Source organism: Pogoniulus pusillus, chromosome 30 (assembly GCF_015220805.1).
Source record: "Pogoniulus pusillus isolate bPogPus1 chromosome 30, bPogPus1.pri, whole genome shotgun sequence".
Classification (NCBI taxonomy): Eukaryota; Metazoa; Chordata; class Aves; order Piciformes; family Lybiidae; genus Pogoniulus; species Pogoniulus pusillus.
Genome location: NC_087293.1, coordinates 13,101,830 through 13,123,788, shown reverse-complemented (window position 1 = coordinate 13,123,788; position 21,959 = coordinate 13,101,830). Strand labels below are relative to the sequence as shown.

General features: G+C 52.4%; 1 long non-coding RNA gene across 3 annotated transcripts; it reads left to right on the top strand.

Moving 5' to 3' along the window:
* Positions 1-1,271: 1,271 nt before the first annotated feature.
* On the top strand, positions 1,272-11,466 carry LOC135188765 (uncharacterized). Of its 3 annotated transcripts, XR_010307826.1 has the most exons (5): positions 1,272-1,762; positions 4,530-4,587; positions 7,097-7,202; positions 8,793-8,879; positions 11,382-11,466. It is a non-coding gene; the product is annotated as an uncharacterized LOC135188765 (long non-coding RNA). The 3 variants fall into 3 exon arrangements; XR_010307824.1 differs by lacking the exon at positions 8,793-8,879; XR_010307825.1 differs by lacking the exons at positions 1,272-1,762; positions 8,793-8,879 and adding an exon at positions 1,806-1,851.
* Positions 11,467-21,959: the final 10,493 nt, after the last annotated feature.

Below are 21,959 nucleotides of genomic sequence, written 5' to 3'. Positions count from 1 at the left end.
TGCCTCTGACACCTTTGTTGCTATTCCCTAGAGCATCCTGGCTGGTGACCCTGTGGGCCAATGTGTGGCTCCTGCAGCTTTCAGATCTCATTAAACTGGACCCTTCATGGCTCCTACCTCAGGCTCAGGACTGGTCCTAGGGATGGTGCCTGCCAGGGCCATGCTCCTCATGGTGCCTTGGGTGCCACAATGTGTGAGTCACTCCTGGCGGTATCCTGCCAGTGTCTCCATGGTGGTGTTGAACCCCACGGGTGACCCTGCACTCATCTCTGCCCACCAACACTACCAGGGCAGGGCACAAGGTTGCCTTGATGCGAGCCTCTGCCCTGCACTAGCTCTTGCAGTGTCCTGGTGGTCACACAAAGGTTCAGGCACAAAGAGCAAAACTGGACTGGGTACCAGCTGTGCATCCCTGCTATGGCATCTGTGCATGGGACAGCTGTAGCCCTGTGTAGCCTGGGGCTCATGTCCCTCCTCTAGTGAGGGCCCAAAGGCTACACCATGGTAACACCTCAGGACACAGAGGGGCTGGCTGAGGTGTCTGGAAGCAGCAGTGGAACCCCAGCCACATGGCCTCCCATCTCCAGTATGGTATCTCCCCTTGCTGTTGGTTTATCTCTTTAATTCCAGAGGTGAGATTTTTAATTGCAGCTGCTGGCTGTGCTAGACTGTGCAGAATTGGTGCTGCTGTTCTCACGATGCTCACCAAGCAACCTGAGCCCATGCTGGGCACTCAGGAGCTGATGGCAGTTGCCACCTCGGTGCTTAGGCTTACTCGAGACAGGCTGGCTGGTGGGGACAGTAAGGCCTTTGGTAGCCATTTGTTAACCATGACAGGCCTGTGGACAACTTCTGCCCCCATCCCACGTGTGAGCTGGGTAAGGCTGGCATGGGCAGTGGTGAAGCAATGACTCCTCACCCAGCACACGCTGGCCTGGTGTCCCCAGCAGCATTCCTTCAGCAGACATGGTGCCTGTGATGCTCTAACTGGGTGTGACAATGTTCCCTGGCACAACCTAGCTGAGAACCTTCATTTATCATCTCTACCGAAGGCAAGCACCAGACTCTGGGCTCCTGCTCCTGCGCTTGCTGTGTTGGAAGGCACAGGAGAGCTTTCTGTCGTCAGGCAAGTGGAAAGGTTTGGGTAATCCTGGCCCTTGCTCCTTATCTCCAGCAAGCATCACAGCTCTGGCCCCGCTAGAAAAAAAAAAAGCAGCGTTCAGAGAGCAGAAGAAAGAGTTCTTCAAAAGCATCTCAAACGCCCAAATCAATCCTCTCCTCTGGTCGCAGGTCCCAAGCCGTCCTGGGAGCGCTCAGCCACGGGAAGAGAGAGCTCAGACCCAGCAGCTCTGCTTCCGGGGCTTGGGAATGAGCTGCGCTGAAAGTTTATCAGTGATTTATTCTGCAGAGAGGCTGCAGTCGGAATCCTCCTTCCGGAAAGTTTCAGCACCATTGTTTTGAACGATAAGAGCTTGTTGTAGCAACCCCTGTCCCTAAGCACTCGGAGCTTCTCCTTTAAATAAACACGCATCTTGCAAGCAACATGCGGCTCCAATGTGCATCCCATTAAAAGCTGGCAGGGCTGCTGGAGCCTCCTGGCTCTCCTGCCAAGCTCTGGGATACAGTAGCATTTCTACTCCAGAGCAATAAATTTGTGTACAACGAAGGGCCATAATATTTGCCATTTTTAGGGGAAACTCTGCTCGGTGAAGCAGAGAGAGATGGAAAATATTCCGAAGAAACAGGACACAGAGGGAAGCAGGTAAGCAGGGCTGAAGCTCTCTCTCTCCTCACCCTTGTTTTGAAGCAGGGAAGGAAACACCTCCCAGTACTTCCAAAGAGAGCCTCACGGTGAGTCACCCAAAGAGCAACTGGTGCTAAACCTGCTCCAAACCAGACTGGGAATTTCCTCCCCGCCCCTTGCCCAGACCCGTCAGTGCAGGGTGGACTGGGTGAGACGTCCCCAGCTGTTTGATTGCACAACTGCAGCAGAGAGATCTCCATCAAATACCAGAGCTGGATTTCGTGTTGGGCTCAGGCTGGCTTTGTGGGTGCCAGGGAGGAGGGTGGTGGTAAGATTCGACACCCAGAGGCAGAGCAAACCTGAGCTGCAGGAGCTAGAAGTGGCAGGTGAAGTCTTGCAGCGTAGACAGACAGCAGTGACTGTCATGACAGAGCAGGACCCACCACTGCTTCCTGGACCTGCCCCTGTAGCACATCTCTACTGGAAGGCTGCAGTGGTCTCCATCAGTGGCTGATAGCAGCCCCCCAGAGCAAGATCTACCCTGCAGCAGTGGTTGGTCACTGAGAGGCAAGCCGGTGCCCGAGGGACTTTGACGTGACCTTCATTGAGTCCAGCATCAGTGAGTTTGCACACAACACCAAGCCAGGAGCAGGTGTGGAGCTGTTGGAGGGTAGGAGAGCCCTGCAGAGGGACCTGAACAGGCTGGATGGGTGGGCAGAGGCCAAAGGGGTGAGGCCAAGTGCAGGGTTCTACACTTTGGCCACAACAACCCCAAGCAGCACTACAGGCTGGAGAGAGTGGCTGAGAGCAGCCAGGAAGAAAGGAACCTGGGGGGACTGGTAGAGAGTAGCTGAAGATGAGGCAGCAGTGCCCAGGTGGGCAGCAGAGCCAATGGCATCTTGGCCTGTATCAGGAGCAGTGTGGCCAACAGGGCAAGGGAGGTTCTTCTGCCCCTGTGCTCAGCACTGCTAGCGGCACGGCTTGAGTGCTGTGTCCAGTTCTGGGCTCCTCCATTCAAGAGAGATGTTGAGGTGCTGGAAGGTGTTGAGAGAAGGGCAGCAAGGCTGGTGAGGGGCCTGGAGCACAGCCCTGTGAGGAGAGGCTGAGGGAGCTGGGGGTGTGCAGCCTGCAGCAGAGGAGGCTCAGGGCATTGGAATGGGCTGCCCAGGGAGGTGGTGGAGTCTCTGTGCCTGGAGGTGTTGAAGCCAAGCCTGTCTGGGGCACTTAGTGCCATGGTCTGGTTGATTGGCCAGGGCTGGGTGCTAGGTTGGACTGGCTGAGCTTGGAGCTCTCTTCCAACCTGGTTGATTCTAGGATTGGTCATCCAAGCAGAGTGAGGGTGCCCCTGGACACAGCAGCCAGTGACAGCACAACCCTCACTTTCTGTGTGTGCCCTGTGGGCACCTTCTGGGACCCCTTCCCTTCTGCACTGGGAGGGCTGGTGGCTGCTGTGCTCTGATCTGCCATACATTATGAAGGGAACTTCTTCTGCTGTCCTTAAGTTTTCTAATTAGCTCACAATTAATTATGGGCTTCTGATGCTTCTGCTGGAAATTAGCTGGCAAAGCAGACTGCCATTATCTGGAATTTGTGGAATTAAACCCTGAATTCCAAAATAACTTCTTCATTAATAATTTTGATTTTCCAGGCATTACACAGAAACACTGGTGATTAGCAGAAGTGTGATGTGTTCTCATTCATAGTAGCCCTAATTAGCAGTAATTTAGTCATTAACTCTTTGGTGCAGATGAGCAGGGAGAGGGGCTTGAGGGGAAATGTACTCTGCCCTGGTGAGACCTCATCTTGAATACTGTGTTCAGTTTTGGGCTCCCCAGTTGAAGAGGGACAGGGATCTGCTGGAGAGGGTCCAACAGAGGGCTATGATGAGGGGACTGGAGGGCATGGCTGATGAGGAGAGGCTGAGGGCCCTGGGGCTGTTTAGTCTGGAGAAGAGAAGACTTAGAGAGGATTTGATAAATGTTTGTAAGTGTCTGAGGGCGGTCAGGAGTGGGGGGGACAGGCTCTGCTCACTGCTCCCTGGGACAGGACAAGGAGCAATGGGTGCAAATTGCAGCATAAGAGATTCCAGCTCAACACAAGGGGGAACTTCTTTCCTGTAAGGGTCCCAGAGCACTGGCACAGGCTGCCCAGAGAGGTTGTGGGGTCTCCTTCACTGAAGCCTTTCAAGGCCTGTCTGGATGTGTTCCTCTGACCTGTATTAGATAGTATTGCCCTGCTCTGGCAGGGGGGTTGGCCTGGATGATCTCTTTGGGTCCCTTCCAACCCCTAACATCCTGTGAGCCTGACTGCTCACTGCTTTTTGCCTGATGTGTTTCGGTCTCGTGACCCAGGGAAACTTCTTCTGCCCACACTCTGGTTTGCAGGGAAGCCTCAGCTCTCATGCAGGCAGGGTGAGAAGGACAAGCTGCCTGCAGGTTGATACTTCCCTGTGCCAGGCAAAATCCTACCTGGCTCCTCAATATCCCCCCTCTAAGGTGTGACTGGATGTGCTGGTATTGCTCGTTAGCTCCAGCCTGGTGGTTGGGGCTGAGGCATCATTTTCTTCACTGATAGCTCAGCTACAGTTCAAGTGGGCAGGAAGCTGGCCCTCTGCCTAGGAGAATTTGTCACAAGATTAAGGAATTAATGAGCAAATACAATATATTAGAGAATGAGGGATTTTGCTAACCTCTTACCTTGTCCCAGCCTTAATTGCCTTTAAAAATCATAGGATGCAATGAATTATCATTGATTTCTTTTTTCTCAATACCTTTTATTTCTGCAGAAGCCAGATAAATGGTGGCAAGAGGTGATGGTTCAAAGGGACTCAGGAGATCTATGAGGTGGGCAGGATGGTGGACATCACCCCAGGCTTGGCTTCTCACTGGTCCTCAGGAGATTTGTGCCTCTTCTCTGCCCACCCAGCTGCTTGGCTGGACCTGCTCCTGTGGGTTTGGTACTGAGCTGCTGTGGTGGCACCTTGCTTCTGGTGGTGTGGGGTGCTGCCACTGTGGTCTGGGGACAGGATGGGTTGGGGGGGGGCTAAGGATGCTGCTTGCTGTGCAGATTTATGTCTCCCTTGGCTGGTTGGAGAAGTCAGATTGGTGACTTCTGTTCAAAGCATGTCATTCCAACTTTGGTTCTGATCCTAAATCTGATATTTAGGACAGTGTGATATCTTCTGGAGCTGGTGTAGGACAGAGCTGGAAGCTCTGTGTTGCCTCCCACAGCCCATGTGTCCTCTACACCTCCACAACCATGGCCCTGTGGGCAGGCTGAGAACCTGCTACCCATAGCTCAGCCTGCAGGACCTGAAAGCTGCTGGAGCTGGGATGTACCTCAGCCTTGGCTGCCTTGGGGCTGGGGAAGCAAGTCCAGGAATCTCAGGCACCTGGTTTGTCACTGTTTGCCTCCATCACCACGGTGAGGCAACCCTCCCCAAGCTCTCATGGCAGTGCAGGCTGAGTTTCTGAGGCCATTCCCCCTTGTTCTGTCTCCAGTTCCCTGTGAGCAGAGCCCAGCAGCAGCCTCTCCACAATGTCCCTTCAGGTAGCTGCAGACAGCAGTGAGGTCTCCCCTCAGCCTCCTCTGTTTCACACTACCCATCCCCAGCTCCCTCAGTCACTCCTCATCAGATTTATTCTCCAGGCCCTTCCCCAGCTTCCTTGCCCTCTCCTGGACCTGCTCCAGCACCTCCACATCTCTCTTGTATTGCAGTGCCCAAAACTGAGCACAATACTCGAGGTGTGGCCTCACGAGAGACCAGTCCAAGGACACAATCAGCTCCCTACTCCTGCTGGCCACAGCTTTTTTAATCCAAGCCAGGATGCTGTTGGCTGCCTGGGCACTGCTGGCTCCTGTTCAGCTTCTGTCCATTACAACCCCCAGGTCCCTTTCAGCCAGGCAGCTCTCCAGCCACACTGCCCCAAGCCTGTAGCATTGCTTGGGGTTCTTGTGACCCAAGTACAGGACCTGGCACTTGGCCTTGCTCAGAGGCTGGACTTGATGATCTCTGAGGTCTTTTCCAGTCTCAATGATTCTGTGAGAGGCCACTGAGGAAGGACCTTTAAGAGCCAGCTCAAACATGCCCTCCAGCAGTTTGAAAGAGCATGCAGAGATCCTTCCTGGGCTGTTATGGGTAACTTTGCCTGCTTTTTGGTGAAGAGAGAACACTGCAGAGGGGAAAAGCTTGTGAGGGAATTGGCAGAAGATGAGGAGGGTGAAGCTGAACTGCCAGAGGTATGTTGGTAACAAAATTATTGACAGGCTGCATGAAAGGTAGTGAAAAAGCAGTTTTGAACCTTGCATTTCAACGAGGATGTATTTGGTACAGAACAGAGCCATCGGTGGGAGGAGGCAGGAGCACTGCTGTGGGGGTTAAACAGGGCAGTTCTTAATGTGGTGGAAGTTACCCAGGCTGAGACCCAGGTGTGGGGCTGGTGGCCTCATATGGAGAGGCTGCAGGAAGCTCAGCAGGTCCTCAGGAGAGGCACTGGGTTGAATTGGGGCTGCAGCAGATGTGTGCAGTGAGAGGGATGTCAGCAGCTCCCACCCTTTGGGTAGTTTGGAAGAAGGCAGGCAGGGGCAGGTGGAGTCTCCAGGCTGCTTGCTGGGGAGCAGAGCCCTCTCCTCAGAGGAGCTCTGGCAAGGCTTCAAGCACAGACCTGGGATTTGTATCAGGAGTGAACACAGAAAAGCCCTCAGGTCTGATCTCCTGCTTCACACGGGGCAGATGAGCCCGAGGATCCCTCTGGCCTCAGCTCTATGATCCGTGCTTAGGAAACACCTGGCAGCTTGACTGGCACCATTGGGAAGGGACTGGGGCAGGAGCGTGTCTGCACTGAAGCTCAGCTCCCAGGGCTGTCCACGGGGGTAGCCCCAGGCAAGGAGTAACCTCTGAGTTTAGCAAGCTCACAGCCAGAGCGTTCCAGCGAGCAGCAGCAACAGGCTGCGCTCACGCTTGTGGTTCCAGCCTGCACGAACTTGTGGCTGCCCACCTGATGGCTCAGCTGGCTTCTGAACTGGGAAATCTGGCATGCCTGGACAGCTTTCCAGGTGGGACCATGCTCCCCCAGGGCCAGCAGCATCTCTAGAACCACCTGGCTGGCTGGGTCGCGCATCAGAGCCTCTGCTTCCTGTTAGGTATGCACGGAGGCTGTTTGGAAAGCCTGGGTCATAATAGGATCATTTTCCTGCAAGCTGTTTCAGAAGGCATCATCCAGCCAGCCCCATTTCTGTGCAGCATCTGTCAGCTTTCTGCACCTCAGCAAGCTTCAGACAGGACCATTTATAGTTCCAATAATGCTTTCTTCAGAGCCAGGTTATGATAACTTCCCTCTCTCTGTTTTGCAGATAGGAAGCCATCTGAACGTGTGGATGGAAGCCTGGGTGGAGGAATTGTCTCGTGTCCATGATGAATATTCTAGTTGAGACTAATACTCTATAAAGGCCAAGAGAGGTGTGTTCTCCTTCTTGGGATCCCTAATTGCTGCTGTGTGACCAGAATGTGTATGTCCTCTTAAACCTCTTCCCAGTGGCTGCCCAGATTTATTACTGTTCCAACCTACTGAACAATTTGCATAAAAGGAATTTAAATTAGCCCTTGCATTGGTCTTTGGCAGAAGGTGGAGCTTGCTGCCACCTGCAAATGCCACATTGCAGAGAAGGCACCAGTCAGAGGGCGACTTAAATGTTAGCTCTGGCTTTGGAAACGCCTTAGCCCCCTGCTGCTGGGTACTGCAGAGCTGTCCACAGAGATGTGGTGGACAAGAAGGCCAATGGGATCTTGGGCTGTATTAAGAAGAGTGTGTCCAGCAGATCAAGTTTGGTTCTCCTTCCCCCTCATCTTGAATGCTGCATTCAGTATTGGGCTCCCCAGGTTAAGAGGGACAGGGATCTGCTGGAGAGGGTCCAACAGATTGCTGCAAGGACGATGAGGGGAGTGGAGCACTGCCTGATGAAGACAGGCTGAGGGACCTGGGGCTGCTTAGTCTGGAGAAGACTGAGAGGGGGTTTAATAGATGTCTACAAACATCTGAGAGCTGGGGGGGGGAACAGGCTCTACTCACTCCCTGTGATAGGACAAGGAGCAGTGGGTGTAAGTTGCAGCATAGGAGGTTCCACCCCAAAAGGGTGAACAACTTTACTGTAAGGGTCCCAGAGCACTGGCACAGGCTGCCCAGAGAGGTTGTGGAGTCTCCTTCTCTGGAGCCTTTCCAGGCCTGTCTGGATGTGTTCCTGTGTGATCTGTGCTAGATAGTGCCCTCCTGCTGTGGCAGGAGGGTTGGCCTGGATGATCTCCTTAGTCTCCTTCCAACTCCTGATATCCTGTGGTTCTTTCTGGTTGCTCAGATAGTTGGATGGTTGCAGAAGTCCTTCCATGGTCCCCACATTTAGTCACCAGGGGCAAATGGAAGTGCTATGAGTGGGGGAAAAAAAAAGATTCAGAGATCTGGTTAATGGTGTTGCTGGCCTCAGATGGTGGAAGAGAGGCAGATTCCGCTTTAGCCTCTATCCTACTGTTTGAGTCAACAAGTGTTGACTCAAAAACCTGTCCTGGAAACATTTATCACCATCTTAGAAACAATTTGAAAATGATAGTATGGGTTTTGCCTTCCTGTGACTCCATTTCCCTTAGCTTTTCCTGCTGATGTCAATTCTATGGCAAGGAGGAAGATGAAGGTAACATTGTCTTGTCCTCCTCATGGCCCCATCCCTTCAGACAGTCCTGGCACCCTCAATGCTGGAACTTGCTTGAGCTGTGTAAAAGCATGGGCTGGGATCTCTTGTTCTCCTAGTTTCTTGGCCTCCTTTTTCTCCACCCTCCTGGTTTCCCTCCTTTTCCTGGCTGTTTTCCTCATCTGCAGACCCTGGGTTTGTAGTTTTCCCAGCACTCTTCCAGTTTCCCTGGCAATTCTGCTGACGCTGCAGGCGAGCTCAGGTCTCCCAGCAGACCACCTGGGGAACAGGAAACACTCTGAAGCTCTGGATTAACTGAAAGACCATACTTAGTCCCCTCTTGACTTCTCCATTTCCATCTCCTGGTCAGGTTTTGGGCCTTTAGTCCTAGCAGCCATAATGGTGCTCACAGATGAAAGTGGCTGGAGGCGAGCTGGAGAGCCCTGCACGCCAAGGAGTAAGTGCCTCTTCCTCTGGAATAGCCTGGGAGGTACAGTCAGGCTCTCAGACAAATCTTCCCACTTCACTGGCATCTGGTTTGACCCAAGCTCAGCTTTCTGAGGCCCTGCAGAGCAGGACTGGTGCTCATGAAGCAGCTCCCCCACGGCCTTGAACGTGCTCTGGGTTTGGCACTCTCTGGCCCCTCATTCCTCATTGTCACAAGCTGCTGCTCTGCTTCACTGGTGATGCTTTCCTAAGCTGAGGAGCAGTCCTGCACCAATGCACCCACTGTGCCTGCAGACTTGGTAAGGTCTCCCAAGTCCCAGGTGAGGAGTGGAGATTGCATCAGCAGCCTCTTCACAAGATTGAATTGTGAAGCTGGGATGCTGCTTGTGCTGAGGAGCTGGCAAAACCCTGCTGGTGCCACACACTTTGGAGACAGCTCCCACTGTTTTCACATTTTCTCCTTCCTCGGCCACAATTCTGTCCCAGCCCAGCAGCAGAGCACCTCATCCCATGGGGAACCTGTCCTGGCTGCCCAGAAGAGCCAGCACAGCAAATTCAAGGCTTGTTGGAGGGGAAGAAAAACCCAGAAAATGTATCCAGGAATGGCCCTTGAGGGAGCTGAAATGATGGGCACCATCCTTCTAGCAGTGACAGGTGATGGGTTTAAACCATAAGGAGGAGATTCAGACTGGAAGGAAAGGAGAAGAGTGAGCTTCCTGCAGCTCCTGCTGTGGCACATGGCCACTGGATGACTGCTCCAAGATGAAGCTGCTGCTGGTGGTGGCTGGGTTTGGAAGGCTCAGTGCCAGGAGAGGCTACAGGGACACAGGAGTCCAGGAATTAAAGTCATGAGGATGGAGCTGGGATGCTGCAGCCTGTAGACCTCTCCATGGCCAGGGGTGGGGACAATATCTGCCCATGGAGACCTAGCTTGCAGCTGCTACAGAATTAACCAGGTTGGAAAAGACTTCTGAGATCATCGAGTCCAACCTATCACCTAACCCTTCTAATTAACTAAACCATGGCAATAATTGCTTCATCCAGTCTCCTTTTAAACACCTCCAGGGATGGTGATGTGCCTAGGACAGGGTGTCACTGTTTTTTAGTGAAGAGTAGGAGACTCCTTCCGCGAGCTACCTCAATCCTGAAGTCTCCAGCTGGCTGCAGGAAGGAGCAGGGGACGCGTGCCTGGCATGCCTGGCTACGGGAAGCAGGATCATCAATCAGTCAGGGGTGGAAGGGACCACAAGGATCATCTAGTTCCAATCCCCCTGCCATGGGCAGGAACACCCTATCCTAGATCAGGCTGGCCAGAGCCTCATTCAGCCTGGCCTTAAACACCTCCAGGGCTGGGGAATTCACCAAACTGCCATGACTTTGGGAGCTGGGGTTGTTTAGCCTGGAGAAGAGGAGGCTCAGGGGTGATCTTATAACTGTCTACAACTACCTGAAGGGACATTGTAGCCAGGTGGGGGGTGGCCTCTTCTCCCAGGCAACCAGCAATAGAACAAGGGGGGACAGTCTCAAGTTGTGCCGGGGTAGGTATAGGCTGGATGTTAGGAGGAAGTTCTTCACAGAGAAAGTGATTGGCATTGGAATGGGCTGCCCAGGGAGGTGGTGGAGGCACCGCCTCTGGAGGTCTTCAAGAAAAGACTGGATGAGGCACTTAGTGCCATGGTCTGGTTGATTGGATAGGGCTGGGTGCTAGGTTGGACTGGCTGATCTTGGAGGTCTCTTCCAACCTGGTTGATTCTATGACTTTTGGGCACAGCCCAGCCCGGCCAAGGTGCCTGCAGGCTCAGAAAGCAGTAAACATGCCTTAATCAGAGCGTTCAGAGGAGCAGGGGTTCCGGTGTGTGTGCATCAGAGGGAGATGCAGCACGGCTCCCATCCCGGCCGCGGCGGTGCTGCGGGGAGCAGGCTGGGTGCGGGGCTGGGCGAGAGGAGATGGCCCTCTTCCCATTCATGGAGTTTGTATTATAAAATGACTGCGGTTGCCATGGCAACATAAAGGGAGCAGATCTCATTACCGAGGCCTGGCCACATTATTTTCTCCAAGGAATTTCTTCTTTTCATTATTTTCCTCCAAAGGTCAGTTATCCTCTGAGGCAGGGTGGGAGATTCTGCGAAAGGTGAAGCATATTCATGGCAGAATTCCCCTGGTGGAATTTACAATCATTTTGCTTTCCTTTTTTTTTTTTTTTTTTTAATACTTGTAGAAAGATTTTAATTTTTTTTTTTTCTTTTGGTGTAACATTTTCTTTTAACCCTTTCTGCGTGAAGCTAGGGCTGCTCCACACATCAAACCGGGCTGGTGACTAAGGAGCTTTGCGTGGGGATTTTCTGCCGAAGCAGAGCGTTAATGTCAAACCCTGCTGCAGAGTCACAGACATCAAAGTGTGGCAGGCTGCATGCCAGCCCTTCTCCGGCTCCTTGTTTGCTTTTAGCAGCTGCACAAACTGTGGGAGCTGGTTCAAACTTGGACTGAATCTGTTCCTTTTCTCTCTGTCAGGCTGCTGCCGTCGGCTGTCACCCAGCCCACCGCGGGGAGCTGGCGTTGACCTCACACCAGCCCAGGAGTGGAGGCTTTGTCAGTGTCCTTACCCGGATCATCACTGGGAATAATTCAGGTGCTCAGCTCAGCTGGTGATAAAGGACAATATAAGGCTAAATACAGCCTTAGGTGGCAGCTGTGTGGGTCAGTGTGACCCCCCCCAAAGCCCTTTGGCACTAAGCAGCCTCTGTGTGCAGCTCCTCGGCACTGCTGCAGTTGGTGTGTAAATGAAACGCTGCCAGCTCTGCCTGCTCCAGGATTTCACTCAGTTCCTTCTCAAAGAAATATTTCCCCTTACCTTGTTATTAAAGCTTTTAAACAAACACCCTCGGTGGAGCTGCCAGCACATCTTTTCTAAACACACTCTGGGAGAGGAATGATAACACCCAGCCAGAGAGAGAGGAGTGCACGGGGGTCTACCTTTAGTGGTGTTACATCCACAGGGTGAGGTGAAAGACCTTGCTGGCTCTCCCCAACATTCCCAAGGAGGCTGCTGAGGATCAAGAAGTTTTTCCAGCCTTGCAGATTTTTCAAGGATCACTTGTGCTGAGCTATGAGACAGAACCAGCTGTGCTAAGGGACAGTTTTGTGTTTCCTTATGCAGAGACCTGTGATGTCTCGAATGGTTTTATAAGAGGCTGGCTGTATTTTTGTGCCTGTTAGAGTCAGACAGGGTTGGAAGGGACCACAAGAGTCATCTAGTTCCAACTCCCCTGCCACAGGTAGGGACAACCTACCCTAGATCAGGTTCACCACAGCCTTAGCTAGCTTGGCCTTAAATACCTCAAGCCATGGGTCCTCAACCACCTCCCTGGGCAACCCATTCCAGCCTCTCACTACTCTCATGCTCAACAACTTCTTCCTTGCATCCAAGCTGAATCTCCCCACCTCCAGCTTTGCTCCATTCTTTCTAGTCCTGTCCCTCTCTGATAGCCTAAAAAGTCCCTCCTCAGCTTTCTTGTAGCCCCTTTCAGATACTGGAAGGCCACAATAAGGTCACTTATTGCTGTGCAGAAATTCTGGTTTGTGCTACTGCTCCCAGGTATTAGTATATAACTGTGTGATAATGCACGTCTAAAGGCTCTAGAACACCATTCACACCTGCCTGATGTGCCCCACTTTAATGCCAGGCAGTTGTGTGTGTGCGTCTCTGGTGAGGAGGAGGCTGCCCCACCAAGCTGTACAGCACAGGCTGGAAGAAGTAATTAAGTTTGATATCCTGCTGTTATTTTTAATTTATTTGATTTAAGGTGGGTAAGCTTTTAATGGTCCTGATATAGAAGCATAGAATCAAGCAGGTGGGAAGAGACCTCCAAGCTCAGCGAGCCCAACCTAGCACCCAGCCCTGGCCAATCAACCAGACCATGGCACTAAGTGCCCCAGCCAGGCTTGGCTTCAACACCTCCAGGCATGGTGACTCCACCACCTCCCTGGGCAGCCCATTCCAGTGTCAATCACTCTGCCAACACTTCCTCCTAACATGCAGCCTAGACCTGCCCTGGCACAACTTGAGACTGTGTCCCCTTGTCCTGTTGCTGGTTGCCTGGCAGCAGAGCCCAACCCCACCTGGCTACAGCCTCCCTTCAGGTAGTTGTAGACGCCAGTGAGGTTCCCCCTTGAGCCTCCTGAAGCTGCCCAGGAATTTATCGCGGCTGGGCCCAGCTATGGAGAAGAAAGTGAAAGGAACTCGCAGCGAGCAGGAGAGGCTGTGGGGAGCATATGGTCGACAAGACTCTGCTCATTAGTGGAAATCTGCCTGAAAATGGGATCACTTCTTTTGCTATCAGCCTCAGTTGTGCCAAAAGCCAGGATTTCCCGGAATGACTCCTTTGTGTGCAGCAGAGCGAGCAGAGCTGTGCTCAGCCGGCGGCTCAAGAGTTAAGCAGCAGACAGGTCTGCAAGGCAGGAAAGCCTCATGGTGGAAGCGTGGGATGTATGGGGTGTGGGATGCATGGAGTGTGGGATGCATAAAGTGTGGGCTGTATGGAGCGTGGGATGTACAGGCTGTCTTCCAGGAGCACATGGACATGTCCAGCTGGATGTGACTAGGGTGTGGGCCTGCTGGTGTCTGGGGAGGTTTTTTTGTCTGCTTTCTGTTCCTTGGGGCAAGAAGTCCTCTTGGTTGGGCTCAGAGATTCCTCTCCTGCGAGTTTTCTGTCTTACAAAGAGGTGACCAGTGCCTCCTGATGCCCCTGATCATCAGAGCACCATTGGCCATTCCAATGCCAGCATCTAGGTGGGCATGGCACCCATGGTGAGAGGGGCTGTGGGTGATGCTGTGCCTGGGTGCTCAGGGATGCTTGGGGCAGGGGTCTTTGCCAAACACATTTGTGGTTGGGAGTTTCCAGGTTCTCTCCTGTGGTCAGTGTTAGAGACCTCATATCCTTCTTACAAGGCATTCTTGGTGTTGTCTGAGCAGGCTGCATGTGTTGGGTGCACGGTGACAGGAAAGGAGACCTCATATCCTTCTCATAAGGCATTCTTGGTGCTGCTCTGAGCAGGGTGAGTGTATTGGGTGCACAGTGACAGGAAAGATGACCTCATATCCTTCTTATAAGGGATTCTTGGTGTTGCTCTGAGCAGGGTGGATGTGTTGGGTGCACGGTGACAGGAAAGGAGACATTGCTGACACCATGGAAGGTAGGAGAGCCCTGCAGAGGGACCTGGACAGGCTGGATGGGTGGGCAGAGGCCAATGGGATGAGATTTAACAAGGCCAAGTGCAGGGTTCTGCACTTCGGCCACAATAACCCCAAGCAGCGCTATAGGCTGGGGACTGAGTGGCTGGAGAGCAGCCAGGAGGAAAGGGACCTGGGGGTACTGATAGATAGTAAGCTGAAGATGAGCCAGCAGTGTGCCCAGGTGGCCAAGAGAGCCAATGGCATCCTGGCCTGCATCAGGAACAGTGTGGCCAGTAGGATAAGGGAGGTTATTCTTCCCCTGTACTCAGCACTGGTCAGGCCACACCTTGAGTACTGTGTCCAGTTCTGGGCCCCTCAATTCAAGAAAGATGTTGAGGTGCTGGAACATGTCCAGAGAAGGGCAACGAAGCTGGTGAGGGGCCTGGAACACAAATCCTATGAGGAGAGGTTGAGGGAGCTGGGCCTGTTTAGCCTGGAGAAGAGGAGGCTCAGGGCTGATCTTATTACTGTCTACAACTACCTGAAGGGGCATTGTAGCCAGGTGGGGGTTGGCCTCTTCTCCCAGGTAACCAGCAATAGAACAAGGGGACACAGTCTCAAGTTGTGCCAGGGTAGGTATAGGCTGGATGTTAGGAAGAAGTTCTTCACAGAGAGAGTGATTGGCATTGGAATGGGCTGCCCAGGGAGGTGGTGGAGGCACTGTCCCTGGGGGTCTTCAAGAAAAGCCTGGATGAGGCACTCAGTGCCATGGTCTGGTTGACTGGCTAGGGCTGGGTGCTAGGCTGGACTGGATGATCTTGGAGGTCTCTTCCAACCTGGCTGATTCTATGATTCTATGATTCTATGCAGCTTCTCTTGCTCTGCAGTGCCAGGCTGGCTGTGTGTCCTGCTGTATGAAGCAGAGGCTGGGGCAGAGGAGTTAATAACGTTCCCCACTGCAAAGGTACCTTTTAAGAATTAATACAGACTCCTAAGCCTACCCCTCAGTTGTAAAACCACCACCACCACCACTAATGCTCAGCACTGCCCACCAGCAGTGCCCATCGTTCTTTGGCATTTATGCTCACATTGGCTGCAACAGCAGCAAAGCCTTTGCCATGGTCACTGCTGGTGCATGCATTGACTTTGAGTTAGTCTGTGTTTTGTAAATGGCATTTTGCATGCAAAATGAGTATTTGCATATGCAAATGAGCAGGCATCTAAGTGGCCACGTGTGCCTGTTCGTGTTGGCTGGTGGCAGCCGTGCCTGGTGAACAGGAGCTTGTGAGCTGTGTGTAGTCACCATGGCACCTGTGGCACCAGCCAGAGGGCACGCAGTGCACTGAGCTGTGGGCTGTGGAAAGTGCTAGGCCTTGTGTTAAAAATGGTCAGCTGAGAACTGAGCACTGCTGGGCTTCTCAGCGCCTGGGAGCAGGGTGTCCCATCAGAGATCCTGGCAAAGTCAGGCTCTGTGCTGAGCATGGACAATCTGGTCAAGCTCTGACACCATCATGCTGAGCTGCCAGGTGATTTTCAACATGCCTCAAGTCTGTGCTGCTGTTGGAGTCTGGCATTTTTGCCTCCCTGACAGCAAGAGCTGCCTCTCTGCACCTGCTTGAGCAGCAGACATGGTCTGTGGTGGCTTTGGTTGGAACCTTATCCTGGAAGGCTAATAGGCCTATTAGATGTCCTAGCTTGCCCCACCCTTCTGCTGATGGGGGAAGCAAGGACAGGAGGAAAATAAAGGCTTGGACCATTATGTCCCCTCCCAAAGCGATAAACAGATACCCACAGGTGTTTGGGTACTTGTGGTGTCTTGTCCAAATAAGGGTGAGCAAGCCCTGGGGCCAACTAATCTGGTCAGTTTTGCAAATGCCATTTTGATTGGTGAATCTCTGTGGCCAAAGGAGCCTTTAAACTCAGGCAAATAACATAAATTGAGCTAAGTTGCAAGCAGTTGTGCTGCTGCTGCCTTGCTGCATCTGCCTCAGTGAGTGGTCCTGCTGCCTTGCTGCTCTGCCTCAGTGCGTGCTGCTGCTTCTGCCTGGCTGCCTCTGCCTCACTGCTCTTGGACAGCATGTTCTGCTTTGCCTCGTGCTTCAGACCAGCTTAGTCCTGGAAAGTACTTGAAACTACCTGAAGAAGTGCTTCAGGTTTCCTAGGAGAAGGCATTTAAGTGCCTCATGATGTGGTCATAAGTGCTACCGACATGGACCTCTCTGCACATCTGCAAGAGATCCTGTCTGCACCTCTGCAAACCTCTGTGCCAAGAGGAAGCAGGATCAGGGCAGAGATTGTCTGCCTCTTTCCCAGCACCCTGAGAAGATCCAGAAGCCTTCCAACAGCTGAGCAGTTCCAACACTACCACAAAGGAGCCAGGGACTATCACCTGGCTATGACCTCCCTTCAGGTAGCTGCAGCCAGCAGTGAGGTCTGCCCTGAGCCTCCTCTGCTGCAGGCTGCACACCCCCAGCTCCCTCAGCCTCTCCTCACAGGGCTCTGCTCCAGGCCCCTCCCCAGCCTTGCTGCCCTTCTCTGGACACCTTCCAACACCTCAACATCTCTCTTGAATAGAGGAGCCCAGAGCTGGGCACAGCACTCAAGGTGTTCTCAAACAAATTAAGAACCCCAAATTAACCAATTTGTGTATAGTTGTGGGTGGGGCTTTTGGAAATCACAATACCTATTTTATAGTTCCTGCCTCACTAATTGCCACAACCAATTCAAACCTGCCCCTGACTTGCTGTTGGCACAGGCTGCTCTGCTGCTGCCTGTCTCCTTTGCAGACTTTTCCTTCTCTCTTTTTTTTTCCCCTGCAGGTTTGTGGTAGGCCATTAACTCACAACAGAAACAACTCCTCCTGATTAGGATCTGCTCAGGTATTTGTATATCTTTAGCTCTAATTTGGATGACAAATATGCCCAATAGCTTGGATGGAGGGAAAGGTCTGCCCATGGCTAGGGAAGAGTGAAGCTGTGTGATAATGTGTGGGGTCTGCACTCACTGCAAAGGTGTGGAATCGAGAGAGCTTCTGTGCTCCAGCGAGCCCAGGCTGCTGCTCCTCTTGCTGCCAGTTCTACCAGCCAGGGAGAGGTGAGTCCAGCTGCCCACCAACCTGCAGCCACAGGCTGTATCCCAGGGGAATGCTGCACTGCGTGGAGAAGCCTGGGGGTACTGTTTTGTTGTAATGAGTTGCAGGAAGAGTATTCAGGCCTTGATGCTGGGTCTCCTGTGCTCCTCTGCCTCCCACCTTGGGGAAGCTCAGGGTCACCAAGGTGTTTCTGACCCCTATGCCATCTCTTTCTCCATCCAGAGTCTGGAGCAAGGTACGGGCAGCACCACCCTGAGCAGCTTGGCCAGGATACAGCTGTGGTGCTGCCAGCTTCAGCCCCTTCAGCTGCCACCACTCCAGCCTGTGCGGACTGAGAGTGAAATTCCCAACGCCGAATCACTGGTCCTGGAGTCAGTGGCTCAGCCTCATTTGGTGGTCTCTGTACCAGGCCAGACCAGGCTCAGCATTCCTCCCGGGGTTGCAAACACTGAGCAGATGCATGAAGAGCAGGGCTGTATTTCCTTTTTTCTCTGTCCTGGATGTTGAAGGTTTGTTTTCATTAAGTATTCTGGAAACGTTTCCCTTTGTGCCTGAGTATTTGGGTTATGGAGCATACTGCAAGCTCTGAAATTTGCTTTTTTTATTTAAGTTTTCTCTGACTTGAAAGGCTGGTTTTTATAACAGGTCAATTTCAGACCATTTGATATTGATATATGAAGATCCTCGGGGATTATTGTAATGCATTTTTCATCCTGCTGTGATAGTATCATATAAGGAAAATGGGACTGACTGTTAAGTACAAATTGAAAAAGACATGGTCATTTAAGATAACTCCTTATCTGTATACAAGGAAATGGTATCAGGGAAATAGACCACCAGTTGACAGAAATAAATTTTGCCTCAGGCTCCTCCTTCTCCTCCCCAGCTGCTTGGGCTTTCCCTTCCCTTCCATCCCTCCCTTGATTCAATTACGTTTATCTCTGCTTCTCATAGGGCTGGATGTGGACCCAGCTGGGCACGCCTCTGGGATGCACAGTCCTGTCAGTGCTGGGGCACCCCACCAGACTCAGGATCCTCTCCCCAGCAGTGCCTCTGCTGGCCTGCCCCTGCCCTCTGGCATGGCTGGGGCTAATGGGCTCCACCACTCCTCTTGGGATGAGCTCCTGAGAGGGAAACCCAGAATTTATTTGCCTGTGTCTGGATGTGCTGGAGCAAGTGGAAGAACTTAATGAATGATTTCTTTAGTCAAGTGAGAGCTGTTTGTTTTTATAGCCCTTATAAAAAGATAGGAAACAAACTCAATAAGCCAAGTCACACTCAATCCACTCATATTTTTTTATTCCTGGCATTTTATCTCAGCTCACTCTATTTTAATAAGCTATAAATCAGGGCTTATTATGATGGTGTGAGCAGTGGCAATGGATCCCCTCCATGCTCCCCGGGACGACGCTGGGCTGCCAGTACCTTTCTGCAGACAGTCTGGGCTTTGCTGGAGAATCTTCCTCAAAGAGAGCTGCAAAACCCATCTGAGTTTATGATCATTTTGGAGTCTGAGCAGGAAAAGTGTGGGTTTGTTTCTTCTCCAGCCCCTGTGAGGTAATCGCAGTGCGATGGCACCGGGCTGCGGGTCCCCGCGCCGTGCCCAGCAGGGTCTCGCCGGTGCTGTCTCCTCCTCGGCGATTATCGCATCCCGTTTGGACTGGGAGCGTTTGGGCCATTAGCAGAATGAGGGCGATTACAGTTTGGCATGAGGCACCGTGGGCAGGAGCCAATGTTTAGAGACAGTGGTGTAAGAGAAGTCCCATAATTGGAGCTGTAGGGCTGCCTTTGCCAGAGTATCTATTGCTGGCACCAAATCCTTCCTGGCGCAGCACCTCCTGGAGCTGCACTTTGGCCCACACCTTGTCTCATACTGAGCCTGCAATTAAAACACAATCAGTTGTCCCTGCCCAGCCCCTGGGTAGCAGTTGTGCAGCCCAGATTCCTCTGTGTGGCCAAGATGTCTGTGGGTTTCGATGCCACACGCTTGCTGCTGCTGCTTTCAGCAGGGCACAGGTTCAGGGGAGAACTTCTCCAGCTTGGATTTAGTGTCCAGACAGACCTGAATCAGAAGTCCCTGGCTGCAGAGAATCATAGAAGTGTTTCAGTTGGGAAAGCTCTCTAAGATCATCAAGTCCAACCATCGAACCAATGCCAACCTGGCCATCAAACCATGTCCCAAAGTGTCATGTCCTCAGGGATGGTGTCTCCACTACCTCTCTGGGCAGCCTGGTCCAGTGCCTGACCACTCTTCTCCTAATATCCTGACCACCTTTTCCCCCCTAATATCCAATCTAAAAATGCACCATGGCATTCCTGGCTGATCTGCCAGCACTTTGGTGTCTGCAGCTCTCAGCTTCCCCTGGCGTTATCCCTGGGCACTAAGCATCTACTGCACTGAGCAATGGCCTTTTATTTCCTTTTTCTTTTCTTGGTGATTTCCTTCTTGAATTCATATTTCTGTCCTATTTCTCAGCAGGGAATACCAATGGACACAGCAGCCTCCCTGTGCTGCTCAGCCCTGCTTAACCTGAGGCACCACAGCACTGTGACCTGAGGAAGTGCTGGTAAAGGCTGTGAGAGAGGCACATGTGGTGGTATTTGGGAAAGAAGGATGGATGGCACTGAAGAGGTGAGGAATCAGGGATGAAGGAGGTACCCCAGCAGCAGAAAAGTCCTCAGAAAATACCAGCCAGACTCAAGTTTGTAGCAGGGCATCAGGAACCTCTTCTACCTCCAGAGAGGGTCTGGGTGCTTCAGCTGCTCTGCGCCCAAGATACTCTGTGCTGGAGATGCTGTAGATCCTCATCTGCTGCTTTCCTGGAATGTGATGTTGTGGAGAAGTTGGTGCTGGTCTCTTCTCACAGGTAAATAGTGATACAATGAGTGTGCTCAGGTGGCCAAGAAGGTCAATGGCATCCTGGTCTGGATCAGGAATAGTGTGGCCAGCAGGACCAGGGAAATCCTTCTGCTCCGGTACACAGCACTAGCTGGGCCACACCCTGAGTACTGTGTCCAGTGCTGGGCCCCTCAATTCAAGAGAGATGTTGATGTGCTGGAAGGTGTCCAGAGAAGGGCAGCAAGGCTGGGGAGGGGCCTGGAGGAGAGGCTGAGGGAGCTGGGGGTGTGCAGCCTGGAGGAGAGGAGGCTCAGGGCAGAGCTCATTGCTGTCTACAACTCCCTGAAGAGAGGTTGTAGCCAGGTGAGGTTGGTCTCTTCTGCCAGGCAGCCAGTGACAGAACAAGAGCACACATTCTCAGGCTGTGCCAGGGCAGGTTTAGGCAGGACATTAGGAAGAAATTCATCACAGAAAGAGTGATTGCCCATTGGAATGAGCTGCCCAGAGAGATGGTGGAATTACCATCCCTGGAGGTGTTTAAAAGGAGGCTGGATGAGGCACTTAGCACCATGGGTTAATCAGAAGGGTTAGGTGATAGGTTGGACTCGATGATCCTAGAGGTCTTTTCCAACCTGGTTCATTCTGTGATTCCATGAATGGCCTCAAGCTGCAGCTGGGTAGGTTTAGACTGGATATTAGGGGAAAAAAAATTCCAGACAAGAGTGGTCAGGCATTGGAATGGGATGCCCAGGGAGGTGGTGGAGTCACCAACCCTGGAGGTGTTTAAAATTTGTTTGGATGTGGTGCTTGGGGATATGGTTTAGGCTGAACCTTGTAGAGCAGGGATATGGGTTGGACTCGGTGATCCTGAGGAGCTTTGCCAGCCTGGCTACTTCTGTGTGATACTGTGTAAGGTAGCCACAGCTGCTGCAAAAAGCTTAGCTCCTGGGCACTCTGTGATCACACTGGGAGCACTGTGGCCATACCACACCGACTGCAGATGTGTGATGCTCTTGGGAACAGAGAGCAATGCACTCTTTGAATCCTAGATCCAATGGCCCTGTATGTGGAGTCAGCATGGCCCTGCAGCCAGCATTGCTGGGGAAGCTCCACACTGGGCTGTGAGGAGGAGACAGTTTGGGTAGCATTCTGAGAAACCTCATCCCAGCATCCACTTTAGAGCCCACACTGGGCAGCACTGGGCCCTTGGCTGAGCCAGTTGCTTCATCTAACTGACTGAACAGCATGCTTTATAATTAAAACACTATAGCTGGAAATGTTGACTAGCTTCCAAATGTGCCAGGAGGCTTCTGTTTGCATGGCTTGGAGCAGAAGCTGGCAGCAGAGGCTGGTGTGGAGCAAAGACAAATGCGTTTATCTCGGGCTGCATATTGTCTCCTGCTCTAACATCTCTCTAATTCACGCAGCCTGCTGCTGCCTGCGCAGCCTCCAGTTTCCTTCACACCTAATTGAACTTTGTTCTAAAGTCTTTTGTCTGACTGATGTCCAAAGAGGGCCCTAACACAGCTCAAAAAAAGCCTGGATGAGGCACTTAGTGCCATGGTCTGGTTGATTGGACAGGACTGAGTGCTAGGTTGGACTGGATGATCCTGGAGGTCTCTTCTGACCTGCTTGATTCAGTGATTAAAGCGAGACTTATGTAAGGGACTCATGAGGAGAGGCTGAGGGACCTGGGGCTGCTTAGTCTGGAGGAGAGAAGACTTAGAGGGGATTTGATCAATGCTTATAACTATCTGAGAGCTGGGGTACAGGCTCTGCTCACTGCTCCCTGAGATAGGACAAGGAGCAATGGATGGAAGCTGCGGCACAGGAGGCTCCAGCTCAACACAAGGGGGAACTTATTTGCTGTAAGGGTCCCAGAGCACTGGCACAGGCTGCCCAGAGAGGTTGTGGAGTCTCCTTCTCTGGAGCCTTTCCAGGTCTGTCTGGATGTGTTCCTGTGTGACGTGAGCCAAATTATGTGGT